The sequence below is a fragment of the Alligator mississippiensis genome, chromosome 1, assembly GCF_030867095.1.
Source record: "Alligator mississippiensis isolate rAllMis1 chromosome 1, rAllMis1, whole genome shotgun sequence".
Lineage (NCBI taxonomy): Eukaryota > Metazoa > Chordata > Crocodylia > Alligatoridae > Alligator > Alligator mississippiensis.
The window spans coordinates 279,998,379-280,020,937 of record NC_081824.1 but is presented as its reverse complement, the minus strand read 5'-3'; positions in this window follow the sequence as shown (position 1 = coordinate 280,020,937).

Sequence of the window (22,559 nt, the reverse complement as noted above, 5' to 3'; positions counted from 1 at the left end):
AGTGATCCTCCCAGACAGCAAGCAGCAGTAAAGAACAATAAAAGCAGATCATGTTAAAACTGGAGGTCCAAAGGTACCAAAAATATTATTTGTTTATGCAAGTATCTGAGGGCCGCTCTAGACATTCAGATAAAAGTATGATAGGATCTGATACATGATCCACATAATCGTATCTCCTGCCATGTCACATGTGCAGAGTAGGAGGCATGATTGCAGGATCCAGCATCAGATCCTTTCACACCTTATCATTGGTGTAGGGAGAGCCCAAAACTGTGGCCCCAAGCTCCCCCTTTGCTGGCATACTAGTAGCAAGCTACCACAGCTGTGAACCTTGCAGCGCTGATGGGACTCCCAGCTGCAACAGTGACCCACATGCTGCCATGGCCGGAAATCCCATCAGCGTCCAATGTGGAGTGCTGCTATGGCTTGGAATCCCATCAGCTGACAGGACTCCCAGCCACAGCAGCTTGTGGGGTGCTGCTGATGGGACTTCCAGCCATGGCAGCATGTGAAACACTGCCACAGCTGGGAGTCTTATCAGCTGACAGGACTTGCAACTGCAGCAGCACCTGGTTCACCCCCATGGCTGGGAGCCCCATCAGCTGACTAGGCTCCCAGTTTTGTATGCTGCATATTCAAATTAAAGCTGAATAGAAACCAGCTATAAAGATATTATACATTTTCCAACTCTAACTTCATATCTAGCTGGACTTTTTTAAAGCGTGGTTATTAACTGCATGTGTAGCTGGTCTAAATTAATTGCACAGTTAACATATAATTGCATAATACATGTAATATATAGAGGGGGACTGAAAATTATATCTATATATCTCTCTTTATACATACATATATATATCTAGATATACATATATCTATGTATAGATATATAGAGATATATATGTGTATGTATATAGATAGATATAGAGATACAGAGATATATCTATATCTATATATAGCAGGAGTGATGAAGATACAATCCATGGGCTGGATCCGGCATGAAGAATGGTGGCAGAGTTAATTACCTCAACCCCAAGAACTGCAGCAAGAGTGCCATGGGCCAGATTAAGAGTGCATAGCTATGGTCTTCTGGCCAAAGGAGCTGCTCATGGGGTCAGAAATTTGTGCTCAATGTTGTTCTCAGAGCTACAACAATTCCACTGCCAAATTCCAACTGCGCTGGCCAGATGACAATGCTCCATGCTCTGGATCCATCCTGTGGACTGGCGCCATGCCACTCATCTGGCCCATGGAAACAGGTAAGTTGGGTACCACTGTATTAAGGCATCAAATGCTCTCTACTACGTAAACTTTAAAACACTGCATATAGAACCATTAATACTACCACACATCAGGCAATATCTGATTTTTCCCTACACTACTTGCACCAGTTTGACCAAGACTTCCTAAAGAAGAAATTTAAAGTGATCTTGCTCTGCCCCTCATTATAAATCATGAAAGAAGAACAATGAGTATAGCTAATTCGATTTCAGACAGTAGAAACACACATTCCTTTATGACTCTTTCAGTTGTGTGGAAACAATAAATGCATTTTACATCTTATTCCTTTCATTAATATGTCATCAAGACAAAGGCAAATAAAGATAGACTTCAAGCCAGAATCCTACCTATTATTCAAACTGAGCTTTTGGCTCTAATATTGAGTTTGGGAAAACACATCCTCTAGTTCCTTAAAAGCATCATTTAGTGAACAGTGCTGCCCTGATAAAGATGCCACAACAAGCATTCTGATCCAAATACTGCAGCAGTACACAATTTGAGCAGCCTCCATGCACACTGGGGAACATATCAAGGCCTGCCATCCTACCCCAGGCTGCAGAATGGCTTCAGAGCTGCTCCATGCCTGCGACTGTTCCTCACCATCTGGAGGTTTGCTCTGCAGGGAAATGGATGGTGAATTCACACAGAACCAGGTTTGGGCAAACCTGGATGGGCTCCAGAAATCCTGCTCTCTCATATACAGCACATCATGTTATAAGATTTGCAGAGACTCTATAGGCCCCCTGGTGGGCAAAGTTTACCCCTCTTGCATATCAGTTGGCTTCTAACTGAATATAACTGAGGCAGATGGAGATGTTTTATGAACTAAGACATTTTTTATACCAGTAGGCTTAACTCATTCCTATCACAAATATGAGGTCAGAAAACTAATTTGACCATTGTCTTTATATTTCACATATTGCCTTAAAAACGGAATCCTGGCTTTTTGGAACTAACATTAAAAATACCAGGGAAATGACCTAATAGGAAAGTTTGGCTAGCTCTTTTTTAGCTAAACTTTTCCACCAAAGAAAAATACACGGTACAATTTATCTTTCACTCAAGAACTATCTTCTATCCATTGACCACCCTCCTCCCTACCTAAAAATGGAATATAGATCAATGTTTTTGTAGAGAGAGAGAATAAATGCTTGTAAAGCATTTTGAATTATTTTGCAAAAAGTATTACATTATACATTTTAATTATTACTTCCATATTTATGAAACTGAAATATATGTTTTCAGCCAAGATTCAGAATTTTTAGGAGAAAGGTTTATATGTTTTCTTCCTCTGCTGTTTTCTACAAATCAAACCAAAGACCCACTGCAAGCACTTTTTTATGCTTATTTAGTGTCAGACTTGTTGCAGCTTGTGTTCTATTGACTAAAGACGCTGAGATTTGCAAGAAGCACATGAAGTACAGTATAACATAAAACAATCTTTTGTGATTTGTGACATAAAATGTATTAGATTTGGACATAAATTAATTTTCCTATTCTATGAGAATTTTTCAAATTGTAGATTTCTTCCCTTCCCAGATCAAGGCAAAAGGTCAACATTTCCATTTTTTCACAAATTAGTATTGGCATCATCATCATCAGTATAGGATCAATAAGAAAGTTCTTTTTGAACATTTTGAAGTATTCAGTACAGATTCTGACCCTTTACTTTGTTTAAATACAAATTACTATAACTTTATAATGAAAAATCTTTTTTCAAACTGAACAATTAAAATCTTCACTCTGAAAATACTAAAATGAAAAGCTTCAAACATGTTTTTCCCAATTTACTTAAAATTGGGAAATTTGTAAAAATATACCCTGTCCTGCACTTATTTTTCATTTCAGTAAATTGGCATTTGCCAACAAAAATATCATTTCACTGGAAATCTCACAGCTACAAAACTGAAACAATACTTCATTTGCATGGGCCCCCAAGTGACATTGAGCACATCTACACATCACCCTATGACAATGCAGCAACGTACTATATCACCATATGGCATGCTATGACAACATAGCAGTCACATGTGTCTACATATGATCACCAGCTATGTTGTCATAGTGGTGCACTCCCCAGATATAGCGCACCACTATGGCAACGTAACGGCAAAATCTACCTGTGTACTGAACGTACAGTACAGTAACCACCTGTAGTGCACTATGCTTTAGTACTTCCAAAAGGAAGTACAAAAAAGCACAGTGATGTGTAGATGCATCCATTGTACTGCTGTAAATGCTAGCTTCTAAAACTAAGCACTTGTGGACACTAAGTACTTTAGAACATTTTCCACAAGATTATGTACATGAACTCCTTAAAGTATTCGCCAAATTCCCACTGAGGTAATTACTTCCCATCTATTTAAAATTCACCTTGTTGCAGCTAGGTATAGGCTTTCTCCAGTCCTTGTCCTACACCATTTTGTACTATTGCTGAGCATAGTTGAACTGCCACATTCCACTCCACAGATAGCCCACATATTAGTTGTGTTTTCTGGGATACAGTCAATGTGGTAAAAAATTAAGTGGTTTTTGTATAGTGCTTCAGGGTCTCCCAAGAGATGAAATAAAGGGAAAATTCACATTAGGTGGTAACTCATAGCTTAATGTGCATAAACATATACCATGATTTAGAAAAAAAGAGTGGTAAACCAAATCTATAGCCAACTGCAAATATAGCAAATTACAGTAGCTGGTACTATAGTTGAACTACTTGAGCTGAAATAAAGTATGGCCAATAGACATGGGTAAACAGTTCTCATCTCAAAGTGTCTGATGGGATCCTAATACCAGAAGTGTTCAGGACATTGTTTTAGATACTATGCATATTTTAAGATGCACTTCTGTAAAGGTATAATAGAATTATATGGGAAACAGATTTCCCATCCCACAGGGCATGTCTACATGAGATGCTTAATGTGCAGTAGCCTAATAATACTGAGCAGTAGCACGTCACAGCATGAACAGTGCTAATATGTTGCTGCACAGTATTATTAGGCTACTGCGCAGTACTGTCACTAAAAAGGTATTCACCAGCATTTAGTTAATACGTCATTAAGCAAGTACTAAATTAAATGCACAGTAACTGCCATGCATTAAATGAATGAGTCAGGGATGGGAAATTATTTTGGGCTAAGGGCCATTTACTGAGTTTTGGCAAGCCATTGAGGGCCCCATGACAGGCAGCCAGGGGCAGATAAATATTAATTTTCTAAATGTTTAGGGGCCCCATGGGCTGGATAGAATGGCCTGGTGGGCCACATCTGGCCCATGGGCTGCATTTTGCCCACCCCTGCCAGTGAGTAGAGGTGCCCACAGAAATTTTTGAAATTTCTAAATCTCCCTATTCCACATTAGGTCTAAAACAAGCCTTTTTGACATTGTTTAGGAATGAGCCAAAAAAAGAAACTCAACTTTAGGTAGCCAAATAGCTTGGTGGCTTGGGCACTTGGCTCTGAATAGGTAGAGTATTGACTTTGACCTTGACTTCCACACATTCCAGCTGAATGTCTTAATCACCTGGCAACTGGTCATTCTGGTGTGAGCCCCTTTCTTGAGCAGATATTTCATTTTGGAATTTGGAAACTATCCTATTAATATATGTTAAAATGATAATTTCAAGCAAAAAAAATATTGATTTCTGACAGATTAACAAAAATAGTGTTTCCTCAGAAATTGTTTATCATCTCAAGGGAGTATATATCCACTTCCTTCTAAGTATTTGTATAAAAAAAATTAAGATTGAATTTAACTTATCAAGTGAAGTCACCAATCCACTGATTTCATAATGATCCATGCATTGATATAGCTCTTGATTTTAATTGAATGTTCACAAAATCATAGAAGTAGGGTCAGAAGGGACCTTGTAGATCTTCAGGTCCGACCCCCTGCCTGGGCAGGAAGAAAACTGGGCTCAAATGACTCCAGCCAGGTAAGCATCAAGCCACTTCTTAAAGACCCCCAGGGTAGAAGCCAGCACCACTTCCCTTGGAAGTTGGTTCCAGATCCTAGCCGCCCTGACTGTGAAGTAGTTCCTACGGATGTCTAATCTAAACCTACTCTCCAACAACTTGTGGCAGTTATTCCTTGTTATCCGGGGGGGGGGGGCGCTAGGGGAAACAAGGTCTCCCCCAAACCCTTCTGGTCCCCCCTAGTGAGTTTATATGGTCACCAGGTCCCCCTTCAGCCTTCTCTTGTGAAGGCTGAACAGGTTCAGGTCCTGTAGCCTCTCATTGTAGGATCTGCCCTGCTGTCCCCAGATCATGCGGGTGGCCCTCCTCTGGACCCTCTCAATGTTGTCCACATTCCTCTTGAAGTGGGGTGCCCAGAACTGGACATAGTACTCCAGCTGCAGCCTGACCAGTGTCACGTAAAGGGGGAGGATCACCTCCTTGGACCTACTTGAGATGCAAGGCATGTTAAGGGATTACACATGTTTGCTATTGGAAAACAGTGGTGCAAGTTTGATATTATCATCAAATTGTGTTCCTGGTGGGATCCTGACAGAATCTGTAGAATAGCTTACAATAGTATAGTGTAACTGAAAACAAATTTGAGTTTCAGAGAGAGTTTCAGTTCACACTTGATATCCAACAAGAAGAAACAGATTTGGACAAACTATACATGTATTATAAATAACTATGGAATGATTGATTGGAGATCTAGAAATATGTTGAATCATGAAATAAATGTAGCTAAGAACTTGTTTTGTTATTGACTGAAAAACATTGCTTACTTTTAGTCACTGAACACACTGGAACTTAGTAAGACTGATTTTGAAAGGGTCCTATTTGTATAAAGTTTTTTTCCCCCTTCTTATCTAGAAATAATTAGTGTCTTTAATCCTCATTTCAAATTACTATAAAAATAATCAAGCCCTTTACTGACATTTCTTTTTCACTACAGTGCAGTGATTCTCAACCAGGGTGCCATGGCACCCCGGGATACAACCAGATCCTTTGAAGGGTGCCACAAGGTATGAGGAGCTAACCAGATAAAAGAAGGCTTAGGTTTGTCCCTGCCTGGCTGATCCCTCACCCCAAATGCCAGGCCCCTGTGCAAACTGTAATATATGAATTAGTTTTTGAAATTTGGTACCAACCAATTCAGAAAGGTTAGGGAGGGGTGCCTCAAATCCAGTGAGAGGTCCTTCGAATCTAAAGAAGTTGAGAATGACTGCTCTAGAAGAATAACAAGTTAGACTGTAAGCATTTTGGGACCTGTGCTATCATTTTGTTCTGTAATTTAACAGTGCATAGCATTAGTGTCCTTGCCCAAGACTGAGGCTTGTGGAGAAGGATGCTACAGTATAAAGAAAATACAAATAAGATTTACAATGACCTATGTTTTAAATATGAAATATATATCATAGTTGGCTGGAACATCATTTTCTTAACACCACTGAATAGAGTGTGGTTCAATGACTGAGGCCATATACATTTCTACCAGGAGAATCACTGGTCTTCCAAAAGAAATTGCCAGAATACAGGTGTTAATTCAGTTTCTTGTGAAGGAAACATGCCCCATCCACAAGAAAGAGCTTCCTTTTTGACATGTGGAAGGTGTCCCCTGCAAGCTCAACTCCCCTGTGATCAAGAGGAGTTCAGATGCACTTGTCTTGTGCCTTCCCCAGACCAAGGGTACTCTGGTTTAGCATGGGCATTTCCCTGTAGCTGGAATCCTCTCAATCAAGGCAGGAGCTCAGCTGACACTGTACTCCAAAGCCTTCCCAAAAGTAGGAGGACCCAGTTCAGGAAAGGCTCAGAGAGCAGCTTTCCTTCCACCCTCCTGAGACCTAGGGCTCCCTGGTCTAGGAAAGGAGTAGAGGTATTTCCCCACGGCTGGAATGGAGGAATCCAGATACTGCTGCTATTCCAGTTGGGTCAAGGTGTGGGAAGCATGGGGAGAGGGAGCATCTGCAGACTGGAATGCCTGTTCATGGCCTGAATCAGGTCTCTTGTTCAAGGTGGAAGCTGTGCAGATATGGACACAGTAATTTTTTTATCAGAAATTTCTGATGAATTCTAATCATTGTATTTTCTTTTCTGGGTTACTGTTAAGTGATGGATGGACCATGAGAACCTTCAACCATTAGGCCTTGCTAGCCGAGACGGGTTACTAAAAATGAAACCTTCAATCACTTCCTATTTCAAATCTGAACTAGACTCAAAACTGTAAAATAACAACAGAAGAGGGTTTTTTTAAATGGAATTTTAAAGTAACCTAAACCAGAAAGTATCAATGATTCCAACGCAGCTTGTTCTTGAGATATTTCCAACATAATTTTGGAAACCAATGAGATGTACAGGATCCAACTTTTAAAATAGGAAACATTGGTGCACCCTCCACAATACAATATTCTAGTTAATTTTAAATAGAAATTAAGGGGCAGAGATTATCCAGGTCTCATATTTCAATTTTTTATAGCAATGAAGCAACAATAAAGCATAACAGTGGATACCCCATTCACTGGTTGGCTGAGGACTTGAGGACTTATTGAACTTAAATGTACAAATGAAATCTTGTTGGCATATTTAAGTAATCCTACACAAATACCGGAGAATATTTAAATTCATTTTTAAAAAGTCACAATTTTCTTACAGTTTCCCTCATAAATTGTCATTGAAACACTACAGAAGTGCAGAGGTCCTAAAGGATCAGAAAAATATCTTGATCAAAAAAAATCTTGTTTATTTGAACCACCATTTCCTTGAAAAAAAACCTTCTAATTTTCTGTTAATTTTAGGGGCTTCTGAGTCATACAATTGCTTATATCTTTAAAGATTTTTTTGCTTATTCTTTATACTGAGCATAACTTTATTCTCTAGCTTAAGTACATCTATCTCTTTTCCTCTGAGTATGATGGTGTTGGGAACCCCACACAAACCTATGAGAATAGCATATTTTTCCCCACTATGCTACCGTGATTTTCCTCCAGTTCCTTATTTGTGCTTTAAGAGCACTGGCCAACCCAAGAGTAGGCAGCAACCTTGATAGATATTTGAAATACTAGCACACTCAAAATATTAAACTGTAGTCATGTCTGTTATTCTGATAATACACAATGCTTTAAAAGTATCAATCTGTAATTCAGCAGCCATATATTACAATAATTAGTTCTCTCCTTGTTTCTTTTTTAATGTACAACTTCTTACTGTCTTCTAAAATATTTCCTGATAAACTATTCATATTTATTATTCACTATTACCAGGTTGATTTATTTGAACTATATCCTGCAATTGATTTATATATATTTCTTATTGACTTCAACTTGACTTCTTCCATGAGGATATGACCCCAATTTAAATGCCTAATTTAAAACCCTTTTTCTTTTCTAATGCCTTCAAAATATCTAATGTATTTTAAATTGTGCATTTCTCTGAATGTATTTGCTAGCCAACTGTAAGTTTTTCCACATGGACAAACTTGAAAAGCTCTGCTTTCCGCTCCTATCCCATTTTTACAAAGGTATTTATCAAGTTATAAAGCCAGAAAATGTATGTATTTACTAGTGCAGAAATACGTCTGCACACATAACATATAGGTTGCCTTCTGCTAAGTTAAAGTGGTTTACAAGAAGCTGAGGAAATAATTTTTGTTTATCTAGGATATTGAAAAATGGCCTATTTTAAATTTGAAGTTTGTGGCCTGTGGATTTGACAGACAGAAGCAAAAAAGTTGATGTTCTTTTCAAATTTCAAAATCACTTGGGTTGATTTTTTTTTTTTTTTGTATATTTCTAAAAGTAGAAATCTTTTTGGAGAAAACGGATACAAAACTCATTGCTCTGTAAGGAGTTATTCTATTCAGTTTAGGAATCTCATTCAGTCATCTGAAGCGTAAAAAAACCAAACAAACAAAAAAAATGGAGTCCTGCTTGAGGCCCAGACCTTAATACAACTTTATTTTGTAGTTACAAACATTTACATAGTGCTGTTGTTGCTACTGTGCAAATAAATGCTATGGTGTCCTAGCTAAGTTGATTGATTAATTTACTAGGACTCAGAGTAATATTTTTACCCCTTTGTCTGTCAGATTAATTGATATCCTAATTCGGTCCTTTTGGTCAGTCATTTTCCTCCTAATTTGTTCATGTAATTAATTAAATATGATTTGTGTATGTGAACACAGATATGCTATTGCTTAAAGCAGCATGGCTCACTGCCCTCCTTGGTGGCTTTGAACTACTGTAATATAAATAATAAATAATACATGGCACTTTCAATACCGAATCTAAGGATATGCCTAAATGTTACATTTCAATAGGTAGAATCACAGCTCCACCACTTGAAATGGATAGCAAACAAGATTTCAAAGCACTTCAGCTGCTCTGAAATTGGCCAATGTGGTGGAAATCTCTCCTGTGTCAGATGAAGTTGAAGTGCTAATTGATTGGGGTGCAAGCATTTGGATGAACACTAAAAGAGTAATATGCTTTGACAGGAGTAATGGGATAGCTTGAGCAGTCATCTCATTTGATAACTTATCCTATTTGATATCCCATTATCCCATTTGATGTAAACTGCACTGTTCAGTTGAAGACATTAATCCCAGGGCATAATAATGCTGAAGTTGTGCTTAGGTTTTGTGCAAGCTGTCTGCTGTCCACAGTGGGTTGAACATATACATAGATACGGAGGCTGCGCCATATGAGCAGGAGCTGTGGCACAGTGCCGCTACACTTTGTGTCACACGCATGCCCCAGCATATGTGCTTTGTTGTGGGATACATTGTCTCACTGAGGGCAAACTGCCAAGCTCCTCCTGGCTCCTGGGCGTGCTGCTCTAACCAGGCTCCATGTGCTAGGGGTGGAAAACAGGGCTGTGTGTGTATGGATGCCTTCCTAAGCACTGCAACATGGTGTCCTTAATAGTTTTTAAAACAGCTGCAGAGCCTTATATTTGTATTCAACTGTAGAACTAAAGCTTTAAAAGGTGCACTGTAAGCAATTAAGGAAGTCTGAAATGAAATTTCAGAAAATAAGAGGAAAAATAGTGCAGAGCCATTGTTTAAAAATGTAATGAGCACTAAGAACATCCACATGTGCGCTTTCATGTGCATTAGCCTATTTCAATGCGTATTAAAGCATCATAAAAAAGCATGCTCTTTAGCTAATGTGCATTAAAATAGGTTAATGCGCATTTTTCTAGTACATCACACTGGAGGTACTAGAAAAATTAAAGTGCATTATGATGCCTAAAGCACATTAGTGAATGTGTAGATGCGCCCACTGTGTATTAAGTGAACATGAGATAATTGCTACCTCTTTGAAAGCCTGTTGCTGTATCTTTCCCAGAGTGAGTGACATCATAACTACCATAAATATAGGTTTGAAATAGGTGTGTGCGTGCAGGGTTTAATATCAGTATTTATGCCTCAGATCGTTTGAATGATTAATATTTAACATCTTACAACTTGTTGTCCTTGTTTTGTATTGCTTCAGAGACGAAACATGTTGCAGGCTATAAGGAAATGCAGCAAAAGCACTTTAGTCTCCCTCCCAAAGGAGGAAATACATATTTAAGCAATAATAAAAGTTACAGTTTTAATAGATGTAGTAGATGATCTGCTCATCTGTGCACACACAAGCACATGTACACACATAAACAATTACTAGTCATTAGCAGCCAAAAAGTATAATTGTAGTGCAATGACAGTCTATATTATGAAGAATAACCATAATAATACTGCAGTCTACAGGGGAGCAGAAATAAACTGAATTTTCACAAAATACCCATCCGCAGAAACAAAATAAAATATCCAGTGTCTAACATATAACTACGCTACATTAACCAATCTAGTTCCTTTATATTTCAGTAACTTCAGTCGTTACCTTTCTTTTGTCACTTCTAATAAGTTTTAAATGCTATGGATCCAATCCAGTGCACTATATCTGTGGACCATAGACATATATATTGAGAGGCAAAGATTGCTGGCTTCAAGGCAAGATGATCTGGATTGAAGAAATGTCAGCCTATTTGGAGAGACGAAAAACCTCCAGATAGAAGCATGTATCAGGAAACTGCGGACCTGCAGTGAGAAGGGGGCTCCCCATAGTTTCTGCTCTGTTCCTTCCTATGGCTACTGTTCTGACCATATGTGCACAACCTGCCAGAGTTAGACTGAAGAAACAAGAATAATAGGAGAAAAATAACTGAAATAAAACCACATCAATTTAAAAGCAACAAGAATAAACTCCTCAACAAAGGAATTAAAACGAAATGACTATAAACTGTATGCTTTTTGCCCTTAGCATTATTTTTTCTCTTGGGCTTTTCATACTTTTTCCATTCTTTTTTGTGTTCCCCCCTGCCTTGGCAAACAAATTATTGCTTATACTGTTTGTGAATGTTAGCTGTAAGCTGCTTGGGGCAGAAACTGTTGCCTTATTTTTCTGTATAGGCAATGCACTCCAGAAGTGTTGTACCACTAACGAAGCTAATAACCATGGATAAGCAATGAAGAAAATCATTATGGGTAGAGTGGGACAGATTCTAGTAAAGCTGAATATCTGGGACACAAAAACTTTTTAAAAACAAAAACAGGCTACTGTACACAGTGGGCACATCTACATGAGATGCTGACTGCACAGTAGCTGAAAAATACTGTGCAGTAATGCGTCACAGCACGGACAGTGCTAATATGCTACTGTGCAGTAGCATCACCTAAAATATATTCACCAGCGCTACTGTGAAGTAACTCCAATCACTGCACATTTATTTAGTACTTGCTAATACAAGCACTAAATAAATGTGCAGTAACCACTGAGCAGTAGCGTCTCGTGTAGACAAGACAGATGTGCACAAACTTACTTTCTGCTAGAGTTGGCTGGAGAAAATCGATTCATTTTGTGGAGGATTTTTGATACTCTGAATTTTGGTTTATTTGTGATGCAAAATTTCTAAATTCTTTATAAAAAGGAACAGTGATGAACCTTGAAAGTCCTGGGATTTGTGGCAAGAAGAGCTGCCCCGGAACTGTGGACTCTAGAAACGTAGGCTCATTGATGAGGAATCATGATCACGGGAATCACTGTCGTCATTCCTAAAGGGGCTCTGAGAAGTCCTGCAAGTCCCATCTGAGGCGAGAGCCTCAGATTTTTTGGGACTGCAGCGTCAAAACCTTGCAAGGAGAAAAGCTGAATGGCAGGCTGGCAAGACACCACGCTGGTTTTCAAACTTGCCAGACTTCTGTCAAAATGTCATCAAAATCAATACACCCTTTTACAAAAGGTCCTGATTTTGACAATGGCATTGTTGGTTAACTGTTCCAGCTTAAAACAGACTATGTTAACCAAGGCAGAATGTACTACAGTTCATGTTTAAAAATAAAGGCAATAATTTGAGTCAACCCCTCCTCAAAGATTGATTTCTCTTATTATTAACCACATGCTTTCTTTTTTTGTTTTCCAAACCATCTACTTGTTAGCTGTAAGTTTAGAAACAATAAAACACAGCTTATTTTTATGTAGACACCAATTTAAGTAGTGAATTTATTAACAGACACTCACAACCCCTCCCTACATTCTGCAAAATGTTTTCTTCCAAAAGCCTGGACAAGACTACAAAGTTTTCTCAGAGGGTGGACCTTCTCACAGATTTGGTTTGTGTCTGATTAAAGGAGGATGTGAGCCCGTACGTTGAAGGTTAAGCATTTTAATTATTCACTGTTATCCAGTGGTACTAACTACAAGCTTGTGAAATTTAGCTGATCTCAACTGCCAAGTTATGCAGAAGAAAAAGCCAGAATCCAAGCCATTTAGAGTTTTTCAAATCAACATGAAGAAGGAAACCAGTAATGAATGCCGATCTTGGAAATATGCTCCTTGCATGAGGCACTATTAAACAAGACAGCAACCATAATCTGTTGAAACTGCAATTTCTTTTCCATATAGCATTAAGGTTCAGCCTCATAAAGAGTACATTATAGTAAACATTTCAAATGATATGCAAAACAGCTTGCAAATACCTAGGGGTTTGGGGGGTTTTTGCATTGTAGTTTAAATTTTAATAGTATGATTACAAAATATTTTTTCTAGAGACCTCTTGCTTCATTCAGTGCAGTGGGTAAACGCACAAAGGAGTAGATTTTAAAGTTGCATTGTCAGATTTAAAAAATTGTATTTCCTAGGTTGAGTGCTTAACTTTGCAACTCTAAATAACTTTCTTTAACATAGCTATTTTAACATGTACTCTCAGTTTTAAGAGGAATTAGATGTGATTTGTGAAAAATTCTTTTTGTTTGTTCTAAAACCAGCATGAGTTAACAAAATGTCCCAAACTTTATAACATATTACTGCTGTAAGACAGAACTGGCACATAAACCTCTGTAATTTAACTTCTTCAATTTATTATAGCTGCCGGTGTTCCAGCAAGCCAGTTGTACCAAAAAAAAAAAAAGGAAAATAATTTAACTCCTTGTTAAGAAAGTTATCCTAATCTTGCTTTTTGTTTTGTTTTGTACTTTAAAATAAACATATATATATACATATATATATATATATATATATATACACACACTCCTTGTTATTTGCTTAATTGTATGTTCCAATGCATCAAAATACAAAACTGTTAATATTCTGTGTTTTAAAATTGTCTGAGAGAGGTTTAAAAAACAACTTCTGAGAAATATTTTTTTGCTCTTAAGTTTAATGAAGTCAATCTAGGAGCTATTCCTTGTTTTTTGTTTCAGATTATGAAAATTAAATTAAATGAGTATGAATATAAATAGATTTCTTAATTTTCTAAGTAGTGAATTCACTGTACAAAAACAGAAGCTGAGATATTTAGATTACATTTTCCCTTAAATGTTCCTATGAAATCCACTTAAAGCTAAGGATATGTTCATCCCTTTGGACATATGACAGATTTTCTGTGGATTCAGATTTTGAAGAATTCTAAAACATTCAACAAGTTAGTGTCACTTTTCCATATTCGTGCAGGGAAACTGCCAGAGCCACAGAAGTTATGACTGCACAGCTCGGATATGAGGTTTATATTTCACTCGCCTCTACTAAGGCTGTTTTTATAACTTGCTACTATATTGATATATAAAAAACACAAACATTTTACATACAAAGTTGTAACTTCCAGTTCTTGGGTCATTCATGCTAAATCTTTATTTAAATCATTTACAGGTCAACATGCCTGTAAATTGGTAAACTGTTTGCTCCTTCCTCCAGTGACACAGACTATTCTCGTTTATTAATATTTGTATGTTTCATATAATAATTGCTTTAGGTAACAACAAAATGTAGAATGTAGAACTGTAGATATTGTTAGGAACATATAATTGTGGGTAAAACACTTGACCTTCAAATACTAAAGACAACAGATGGCAATTATTTCCCCTCAAGCATGTTGATAAACTGGAAATCTAATTTTTGTCAGTCACATTTCCATACGAAGAAAACTAGTAACATATTCTTAAAGAAAACATTTGACAATCTAGCTATCTATCTGAATATTATTGTTTGAACTTTCAATATTACTAACCCTAAGCATTGAAAGACATATTCAGATCCCTGTTCCCCCACCTCTCAAATCTTGAATATGTTCTAAAAAATCTTTTGTTTCCTGGTTTTTAAATATTTTGCACGAACATTTTCCAGATTTCCTCTAACAATAGAAACTCTTATTTTTCAAAAAGAAAACTGGCATTTTCACCCACTGACATCCAAGAGCTGAGATTTTAAACAATGTACCATATATCACACAATACGAAGAAATGATGAGAATTTTCTTCAATCGCTCCCTTACCCTTGTATGAATCTCCACAGAATTCACTAGGGCTCTGCCTAGCACAGTGGCCCATTTCTACAAATCTAGCAGCAGGAGTGGGGCTTAAATATTACCAATTTAAACCGTGGAATTCAAACACAGACTATAGATAAACTCATTAAGAAGTTTTTTAAATGACTAGCTGATTGAAGCCTTTGTTATATAGATTTTTTTCTATAAGTCTGTTTGTTCGCAGATAAAGTAGATGCTAACTGCAGATCTCATATATTGGAGAGCAAATTGTCCTAATGTTTAGATTTTATTTTAAAATGTTCCAATAATTTAAAATTAGTTTAAAACAGCAAAGCACATGTTAAACAACATGAACTGCTACGTCAAAGATACAGGTTCAGATTTCAATTTGGGACTCTTGAAGCTTGATCATGCAGTTTTCTGGGACCACTGCCCAGATCAGCTTATTAGGGCAAAACTTCTAGTTTCAGATCTGCACTGTGGATGACTGTTGTCTTTGCTCTGCATGTGAAGCTCCTATTGCTACCAACAAGAGTTGTGCATACAGAAAAGGGCAGAGGGTTGATTTCTGCACCACTGAGGTCAATGGGAGTTTTTCCATTGAAATGTATGGGAGCAGGATAGGTAAAATAAATATGTGTTGCAGATAAGAGACTCACAGAGCAGATCAGAGAGTGAGAAATCTGAGTACAGTCTCCAGCAGGAAAAGATCAGCACATACTGTATCATTCTGAAGAACTCTACATAGTCCAGTTTGGAGTAGCTGCAATCTTGATGAATCCTACCAGCTTGCTAAGCTGGAGGATGTGTAGAGTGAGGGACTTGCTATGATCACACAGATTGGACAAATGACCAAAAACCAGAAATCTTAAAGTAATGGTTAATTATATTTGATTTATTTGTGTTTTGGGCCAATTTTCCCAACCTGTGTAGTAATAGCACCCACCTCACTAAAAAAAAAAAAAAGGAAAAACAAATCTGTGTAGAATCATGACATCTACTGAAAGTCAGTGACTCTCATTGACTTGAATGAGGCCAGGTTTATACTCTATGAATTCCTTCAGATATGCTTAATATCCTGAATTAGTGTCATAAGAAAGACAGAAATGCTATGTTAGTATATGTCATTAGTAAAAGTTTGGTCCGCAAGGAACTTCCTTACAATCAGATGTAACACATTCTTATTCTGCAAGCTTAAGGGGAGAACGTTTTTTTAAAATGTTTATTTAACATGGTCCCAGGCCTTATTTTTTATTGATTAAGAATTAGGATACAGAAAAGCAATTATTTACTGCTGAGAATTATAAGCAACAATGCCTTTGAACTGAATTATTTCTAGCAGTGAGAACTATTACCAAATGAACAACATTGCAGGGTTTTAATCAGGATACTGACTTTAAAGACTAAACTGGTACAAACAAAAGGATTTATGGAATCCTAACCAGAGCTGGGTGAATAATTCATAAGGAAACATCCATTTGACAACATTTACTTGTTTTTCTTTTGTTTGTTAATTACCCAGGAACAGGCTGAAATTTTATCAAATTTATTCTTTTTGGATGAAATTCATCCCTGTGCATGACATCAATAGTCCCACATAAGCCTTCAAAATAAGAGCATACTAGACTTCCCCCCTTCCCCCCCCCCCCCCCCGACATACAAAGTTTCATCTAATCCAATGTCCTTTCTGGGAAAGGGCAGAGAGAGATGCTTTAAAAGGGTCTAAAATGAGATTTAGTTGGAAATAGGTGGATTGTTAATTTTCTAAACATAAGTGAATTCTGATGTAGTTTAAATAATTCTTGGCTTGTAGCCTGTCAGCAGTTCATTTTATGTATTGGATCACTGGAAGCTGTGTGAAAGAACAGCCAAATTACACAATATGGGTTTTGTTCCATAATTGCTTCACATGAACTTATCTCTTCAAATTAGATTTCATGTGTAAAAAATGAAATTCATTTTTACTTCCCATGATTGCTCTTTAAAATGTGCTTAACTTGTGGGGTTTTTGTTGGTATACTGATCTGTCAGAATATCCAAAAGAACAAGAAATGAAAGGGCTCAAAGCACAGATATTTGAATATTTTTTGCCTTCATTAATAAAGCTCACAGAGGTATTTTAACCCATATTTTCCAAAGTGAATATTTGAAAATTTTTACTTCTTTGAGGCTCCAAATCCACTCCTCTTAGGCTAGGAACAAACATTATACACAAACTGGTTTAAGTGATCAGAAACTGGTTTAAACCTGTAACAGAACAGACATTCAGTGCACATAAACCAGTTTGAAAATACCTGAAACCAGTTTGAGATAAACCAGGTTGAATGCAGTATCAGACTTAACTGATTTGGCCCAAACCAATTTATGCAGTGGGGGGCTTGCAGGGCTCTGGCCCGCTCTGGACTTTGGTGCTGCCACAGCTCTGCCATCTCTGCAGTGCAATGCCCCCACTGGGAAGGGGCTTGCTCCTCCACATTATAACAGGGGCTGCTGCCACCAGTAAGGGCCCTGCCTCCTCCTGCTGCAGTGGCGAGGTGGGGGCACAGTCAAGCAGGACCCCTGGGAGGGGGAAGGAAGTACGGCAGTGAGGGTAGGCAGACCTGGCTTGGTAGAGAGGAGACTAACTCTCCTCCCTGCCCCGCTCTGCCTCAGGGGCTATGGTGCCTGCTGCTGCAGCAGTGAGGGGGGTGGGGCACCCAGCAGACCCAGCTCAGGTCCCTGCTGGTTGGATAGAGAGGGGGAATTAAACTCCTCCCTGGCCAATTCAGCTAGGACTGGCCATGCCTCCCCCTATAGCTTCCCTGCAGCCAAGGGCCTGCCCTCGCACTCCTGGCCTGAGTAACTGCAGGCATGTGCCTGCATTGCCTCAGACCGGAGTGAATATTTGTCCTGTTACAAACCGGTTTCAGTCTAGGAAGTTAGACTAACCTGCAAAAGTTGAATCAATTCAGGCTCCGGCTTTTTAAATATCTGTCCCTAGCATTAATGAAGATAAAGTATATATCCAACAGTGGTACAACAATGGGTAAAACTAAATATAAATTATAATGATATATTTTAGGTAAAACATAATATTAAATGTTCATTTTTTACTTTTGTGTTCAAAATTGTTTCTAAATTTGAGTTTCCAAATTATGTATGTATACTCAGGCTGCACTACACTGTATATCTGGGCACTGTATACCTACACTGTATGACTCTCATACTGCTGCTTCCCTGTCCTCCCCCCCCCCCACTGTACCATGTGCCCAGTTGTCCTGATTCACCCTTAGCTTCCCAACTACAAGCTCCTCCACTATACCTTGCCACTCAGGCATGTGAACCTGTTGACTCCCACAGCATTGCACACTGTGACATACTGGTCCTAGGATGACCATATGTCCCAGTTTAACCAGAAAAGTCCTGGATTTCAAAGGCCAGTCCCAGCTGGCTGGTGAGAGTTAAAATGCAAGGGCATGGGGTGCAGTCTGGCAAGGGGGCAGTCTGGTGCACCAGGTAGACAGGCAGGTACCACTGCGCAGCCACCTGCCTGCCTGGTGCACCACACCACTCTGCCTCTGCCTGCAGCAGTGCTACTGATGTGGGAGAGCAGGCAGTGTCCTAGATGCCCCAGATTTCCCTATGGTCAACCTGTCAAACCCTCTGCTTAAGGCAGGATCATCCTTATTTAAGCCATCCCATACAAATCCTTGTTTAACCTATTACTAAAACTACACAGTCAACCCTGTTGCATATCTATAAGGCATGGAACCCTAACTTGCCACATGTAAAGCAGGGGGACAACAGCAGCCAGTGTTCTGCTGCTGCCAGCGGGTATTAAAATATGCTTAGGAGATCCAAGGAAGAGGGCCATACCCACTGCTATAAAGAAAGGCAAACGCCTCTCCCCTCCCCGCCAGTCTGTACCAATCTGATGTGGAATAAAATTTCTAAGTGATCTCAGATGTGGTGATGAGTCTGAGCCTGAGTGGAGGGGCAAGACTCTCTAGCCAGGAACTTTGCATTTTAGGGGAAAAGAGGTCTGAAACATCTGGACACATGTTTAAGTTATTTGAGGAAGCTGGTATGTGATGGACCAACAGGAAGAAAAGGCCTCTTGCATTCATAGCTTGCGTTCCTGCTCCTCCCCCTGTATTCTGTTCATCAACTACAGCATGATCAAGCTTCCCACCCAATAAGTCAGGTAAGCAATGGCTATGTGAAATATGCAGAGGATACACAAGAGTCCCATGGATTCAGTGAAATATGAAAAGTATTCTTAAAATACTTTCATCCAGTTCATAACTTAATAGCATGTATTGTGGTGTGAATAGACAAAATGGAGCCCCTAAATTGAAGCAGTGGATTTTTAAAAACACTGCTTCAATTTAGGGCCAAGTAAACTCCCATGTCATGCTAATCCCCACGTACTTACCTGCCTATCAGGCGGTGGGGAGGGGGGGGCGAGCTGCCGGCGAGCGGAGTGGTCCCTGGGCTGTGTGGGGGCTGGTGCTTCCCTCCACAGCAATGGTGGCCCCCCTCCAGGCAGCACCTGCCTGCAGGCACCTGGCTCAGGTGGTCCCGGGGGGCACCGCAGCTATGGAGGGAAGCACCAGGCCCCCACATAGCTCAGGCAGGCAGGCAGGCTCCAGGGGAAAAAAACAAACAAACAAAAAAAAATCAGGCTCGCCACTTTTTTCTTTTCTTGGGCAGAACCCACCTTCCCGGGCTGCGCAGGCTTCCTGCAGAGCCCCCAAGCTGCACAGCTGTAAGGCAGCAAACTGAAACTCCCTGGAGGGAAGCTATGGGGGGAGGCACGGCCAGTCCCAGCTGAATTGGCCAGGGAGGGGTTGAGGGGTTTAATTCCCTCCCTGGAGGAATTTTAGTTTGCTGCGCTCCAAGTCATTTAAGGCACATTACGTTGCTGAATTTCCTACAGCAGCTGGAATTACTGCGTGATACAATGCATGAAAACACCAACACCATTGAAGTGGTGCGAAAGCATTTAACTCGCTTTAAAGTGTCATGCACACATGCCCCTCATTTTGTCTACACACAGCCTTATAGAAATTTAAGTCTGCTGCATTCTTAAAGGTGGCAGACAATGGCAATAGACTGACATTCAGTCTACTGGCAAGAATTTCTGAGATATTCTTACAAATATAAAAACAATGTAGCAGTATGAGCATATGTGTATTCCAGCCTCCTGGCTGGAGAGGTCCACAGGTGAACTCTCCATCTAGGAGACAGTGGAAGGTTGCTCCCTGGACTGCCCATTCCTTTAGGGGAGCCCATTACTTGATAGCCTATCCTCTCTCTTGCCTGGGTATGGGATAAGCTGTAACCCCCTGGCTTTTAAATCACCCTGTGTGACACCCAGTTGCGCAGCACATCTATAAATTAAAGCCTGCAGAGCCAGTAACCATGGCAAGGAAAGCTCTCCCTGGATCCCCTAGTCCCCAGGGCTTTAAATGCCACCCACAGTAGGAATGGTGGAGCAGACCCCAGACTAAGCAGTGGGCAGAGAGCAAGAATCAACTGTTCCTCCACTGGTCCACACTGACAAGAGAAAAGCAGAGGGAGCAGCCTGTCAAACTCTGTCCCCACTCCTCAGAAAAAGAAGATTTGTCCGAGGAGTGGGCATGGGGGATTTACCCTGCTGCTCCAGGACTCCCAGACTGGTCTGGAATGGGAAAGGAGCAGCAGGCCACAGCCCCGAGCATGTTCCTCAAACCAGAACCAAAACCAGGCTGGAAAAGAGGTGGGGAGCATTACTTCATGGCTCTATCCACTTCCTGGAACAGACTGGGAGGGGAGCAGACAACCATTCATTCTCACAAGAGAGTTTCTCTCATATGATTTCTGCAGGAGAAAGAGTAAATACATTTCTACTGGAAGAATGCCTATAAATGCCAAATGACTCCTAACCTTTGTAAGAAGGAAAGGAGAAAAAAATCATTAAAAGAGTAATTACTTATAGGCCTCCCCTGGGCACTTCATATTAGGCTGTAAACTCTCTGAGTTGGTGGTATTGTTATTATTTAGATTTAGATCCCAACCTGTCCTAGACATAGATTTAGATCCCAACCTGTCCTAGGTCTCAAAGTGATCTGTTAGGCCTTGTTACATGTTTTGCTTAGCAAATGGATTCTAAAATTGGAGGATTTTTTTCTTTTGGCTCTATGTCCACCCAAATCATGGAAAAGGGTTCTCCTGACTTCAGGGAGCTCCGAGGCATACCTATGTACACACTAGGCATGTCTACACAAGGTGCTAAGTGTGCAGTAGACTAATTCTACTGTGTATTAGCATGTCATGGCAAAAGCCATGCTATTGCACTAATGCACAGTAGAATCAGTCTACTTCACATTAGCGTCACTAAAAAGGCGTGCGCCGGAGCTACTGCACAGTAGTGCCAGTTACTGTGCATTCAGTTAGTACCTATTATTACAGGTACTAAACTTAATGTGCTATACCTATGACACATTAATGAACATGCAGACTTGCCCATTGTAAGCAAAAATAGTTTATGAAAGAACAAATTCCATCTGTATCCCTCTGCTTTCTTCTCTTCCAACAATTAATAAACCCACTCAAGAAGGCTAGTGCTTAGAATTTCAGAAACTGAATCACAAAACTAGAGGATATAATCTAATTTTACCGAACAATGGGACAGGCATACAGGAATGTAAGAGGCAATATTGAAAGCTGTAGTATGAGTCAACTTCCCATTACAGGTATGCTAAGAGACTTAAGAAGCTGGTGCTCTATCCTGGTTACTTAAAACATGCTTATTTTCAGACGAAGCAAAGCCATAACTTTACATATTGATTACAATTCAATAAATAATATTTGTAAACAGTCAATCTACTGTTAGTTTACCGTATTTGTTCCACTTTCCCCTTGCCCTCAGGAGCTGTGTTAGTTTCATGGTACTGAAATACTGCCTGTGGGCTTATCAATAGGGAACCCTACTTGAGATATTCATATCCCAGTACAGATACATAGACTGACAGCAGACAACACAAATGGTAGCAGCTATCAAAATGTTGGGGAAAAAATAAAAATACCTGCACAGACTGTAAGGAAATGGAAATAGGGCTACACAAAAGAATGGAGAGAAAGAATAGGTATATATAAGCATAGGAAGAATACACTCTATTTCCAACTGGAATATTCTCTTTAGATATTCAGTTTTAAGTTACAAACTGACTTCAGCATTTTCACTGTTTTCACAATAGCTTTTGTAAAGTTTCTACATGTAATATTTGGAGAAACACCAATCCCTCAAAAACTAAGTATGTTTACAACATTTTCCATCAGAAAATTTTATTTTATGTATTTTTCCTTACCTGTACAGTTCATCACCATGCACAGTCTCCTGAAGAATTTATGAAAGCAAGCTATAAAAGAAAAAAACATTTATTAAAACATAATCCACATTTCATTCCTTTAATTCTAATAGTAAATTAATAAACAATAACAAGAGGTTATTATTTAAGACACATTTTAAATTTTAGAACTTTATTAACATATACACATCTTAAAGTC